Genomic DNA, 4044 nt, shown 5'->3' with positions numbered 1-4044 from the left:
CCATTTGATTCCTTTTTAGAGGTGCCATTTCTTTGATGATATTTTCCATCTTTTCATCTATTCTGCCATTTCTTTGATGATGTTTTCCATCTTTTCATCTATTCTGTCTCTTTTCTGCTTTTTTTCTGAAAGATACTAATCTTTAGATGTGCCGAAGTTCTTGCTTGAGAATTCTAAAATCTGGATAATCTGTGGGTGTCAATGAATATTATCCATTTCCCTCTTGATTTGGGGTGTCTTCTAATAGTGTTTAATTAAATGTCAGATATTGTGTGACAAGTTTTAGAGGGACTAGATGATGTCATTTTTCCCCAGAGAGGTTTTATCTTTTTCTCTTCTAGGCAGATGGGAGTGGGCTGGGGTGGAAACTGATTCTCTTAATTTAATCAGATAAAAAGATCCAAGATTGGGTTGCCTTTTGTCAAGTGTCTACCAGTTGTTTGCTTCATGTCCCTCCAGTATAGTCCCCCCAAGGGTTCTGAGAACCAGAAGTATTCTTTATGGCACCTCTTCTGTTGTTGATACCAAGCTCTTAGTCTCCTCCTCATAAAAAAACTGTGAAGTACAGTTGCTTTTTAGAGGCTTTTTGCTCGACTTCTTAACTCCTGTCTTGGGTGGCTTCAAAATTCAGCAGATATTTTGAGGGGAAAATTGGGGAAGTGTGTGACTCAGATCTCTGTTCCTTCCTTCTCATTGGGATCCTAGACCATCAAAACTCTGATTGTTTCTCTGCCTTTTAGTAGAAGTCGTTTCTCTGGGAAAAGCCTATATTCTCAGACTATTGTCCCTTGGCTAGAATTGCCCAGTTGCCCCCAAATCAGCAGATGCAGAATACCAGCTCAGTTCTCTGCAGCTTCCCCTTTTTAGAATTTTGTTTACCTTAGCATCTCTGATGCTTTCAAACAGACCTTCCCCTTCCTTCCTCCCTTCATTCCTTTCTCTTTCCTTCCTTCCTTTCGTTTCTTTCTCTTAAAAAAACTTATGTATTCATTTTTCCAACAAATATTTGATGAGACATTAGTACAATACACAACAGAGACAAAGATGAAAAACATAAAATCCTTGCTCTCTCAAAGTTCAGTCCTTTGCTCACACTCCTTATATGTGTATTTTTTTTTCAAAATTCTAGGCTTCTAAGCCTCATTGGAGATAACTGCAAGTCTACCTAGTTGTGACATTGTGACACATTATGCTTGTCAGTCTCAGCTAGGTCCTTCTTGCTCTAACCATTCTTTGCTTTCCCTGTGCACTCACTTTCCCATCTCACTGCTGTGAGTTTCTAAACATTTGTTTCTCTCCTTGAATCATCTGGCCAACTCTGCCACTCACAATTTTAGCAGATAACCTCAGCTTCTATGCCCTGAGGGGGAAAAATCAGAACTGAGCTTTCTAAACTTCTTTTCCTCTTCCAGAAAACTTACTGGTAGTGTATTTGATATTCAGGGAGAGCCTTGGCTAAATAAGTGCTAAAGGTAGGGTTGCCAGATTTAACAAAATAACAAGAGTGTCCAGTTAAATTTAAATACCAGATAAACAATGAATAATTTTTTAGTATGAGTGTGTCTTATGCAGTACTGCAAATTATTCATTGTTTATCCATAATTAAAAATGTTCCTGGTCATCCTGAACTTTTATATAGCAACCCTATGAAGGAACTATGGTGATAAACCATGCACATATCTGGAGGAAGAGGTTTCAGGCAGAGAGAATGTCTTTGGGATATTAATTTGACGTCTGTAATTGTCTTGGGCGCTGGAAATACCAAAAAATCATTAAGACAGTGTTTTGCCTCTGAACCCGTCTAGCTGTGTCACTCCTCTCTCCCCTCTAGTCTGTTCTCCATAAGGCAGCCAGAGTGAGCCTTTTAAAACACAAATCATGTTCTTTGTCTGCTCAAAACCCTCCAGTAGCTTTCCTTCTCAGAGTAAAATCCAGGGTTTATAAAATGGCCTTCAAAGACCTAGGTCAGTGGTTCTCTTTTGCTATACATCAGTCACCTGGGAATCTGGTATCTGGGTTCTCTGCCCTCAGGTTCAGATTAAACTTGTTTGCAATGCAGCCTGGAATCCATGAGTTTTCAAAGCACCCCTTGCAGTTGTTTTGTGCACTCTCCCACCCCACTTCCTCCCCAATCCCCAGCCCTGTGTTTAAGTGACCTCACCTTCCTGCTCCCTCTTGGACCTCAGCTCAGACAGCTCCCCCTTGCTCTCGCAGTCCAGCCCCACTGGCCACCCTAGTGGCCTCCACTCTTGTCCTCAGACTCTTCAGTGCTGCTTCCTGGCTTTTATTTTTGCTTTTCCCTCTATCTAAAATGCTCCTTCCAGGATATCCACATCACCCCTTCCTCCATTTTCATCAGGTTTCTGCTCAAATGTCAGATTATCAGCAAAGCCTTCCCTGATCATCCTCCCCCTCCACTCTGCTGCCATAATCCTCTTTTTTCCTGCTCTCATGGCTGCCTTTCCTCTTATGTATGTCTTTACTTATGCCTGTCTTCCCCCTACTCCATCGTAAGCTCTGTGAGGACACTTGGTTCACTGCTTCAGCACCTAGAACAGTGTCTGACACATAGGTTGAACTGAACAAATATAGGTTCATGGAGGACTTGAGTCTGATGAAGGAATATAGACCCATAAACAGTTTTTCTTTTTTCCTGTATGGGACAGCATGTTGGATCTTAGTTCCCCAACCAGGAATTGAACCTGGACCCCAGCAGTGAAAGTGCTGAGTCTGAATCACTGAACCACTAGGGAACTCCCATAAACAGCTAATTATAATACAATAGAATAAATCATTATTAGAGAGTTTTAAACAGAACTCCCTGGTGAGTGTAATGCTTTTGATTTCTGACTTCATCCCCCTTCTCTCCCTCTTGGTTGTAATTTTCCAACTTTTTTAAACATCTCACTTTCCATCGTCTTCATGCCTTTAGTCTACAAACCCACTGAAGCCCTTCTCTTCCCCCAACTGCCCATTCAATGATGGCTTAGGGTGTGCTAGGCATTATAAGCATGTTATAAAGATATTCTCATTTAACTCTCACAGCCATCCCAGTGTAGGAATTATTTTACAGAAGAGGAAAACTGAAGCACGGAGAAGTTAGGAGAATGGCTGAAAGTGCCTAGGAGTTCATGCATGGGAGTGACCCTCAACCATGACAGCATAGGGTTAGGGGGATAACCTTGCTGTCATTCACACGATTCTGAATTGTGTTCCATATTATTTCGAGAGAGTTTCCAGTGGGATTGTGCCCCAATTTCCCATAGCATTGACTAGTCCATTAGTCTCCTTGCTGGCTGCTTTCCCTTTTCTGCCTGCCTGGGATCCTCTCCCAAATAAACTGCTGCTGCTGCTAAGTCGCTTCAGTCATGTCCGACTCTGCGCGACCCCGTAGACGGCAGCCCACCAGGCTCCGCCGTCCCTGGGATTCTCCAGGCAAGAACACTAGAGTGGGTTGCCATTTCCTTCTCCCCCAAATAAACTACTCATACCCAAATCCTTGACACAGGATCTGCTTTGGGGAGATCCCAAATGGATAGAACATCATACATTTTCCTATAAGGAACTGAATAAAGTCCCCAGACAACCACTAGCACCTTCTTGGTTGCACTTGAATCGGAGAAAGTCAGCTGGTCTGTGGAGATCTTCTCAGTAAGCCTTGACAACTGTGTAAGCACCTCGTTGCACATGTCAACCTTCCTTTTGGGCACCGAGATTCTAGCTATTTTTTACCAGTTTCCTTTTACAACTATTTGAAAGTCACTTTGGGTATATTTGATCATATTAATCCCTCCATTTGATTCACAGAGATGGATGGAAATTTTGGCTTGACCAATCTGTGATCCAGGAATATTGTTGCCTAGGTAACAAACCATGTGGGCATGGAATTAAGGATAATAGGCCAATGCTACATATGAAAAGAGAACAGACTGCCTGGCAAAAGGAGGTGCATTAGCCATCTCAAGCAACTTGAGATGCCATTTTGTTCACTGGAAGAGGCCATTTTCTAGGCAGTTAGAGGAGTGAATGACTCAGTAAGAGATG

Source organism: Cervus elaphus, chromosome X (assembly GCF_910594005.1).
Source record: "Cervus elaphus chromosome X, mCerEla1.1, whole genome shotgun sequence".
Classification (NCBI taxonomy): domain Eukaryota; kingdom Metazoa; phylum Chordata; class Mammalia; order Artiodactyla; family Cervidae; genus Cervus; species Cervus elaphus.
Note: the sequence above shows the minus strand (reverse complement) of the source record.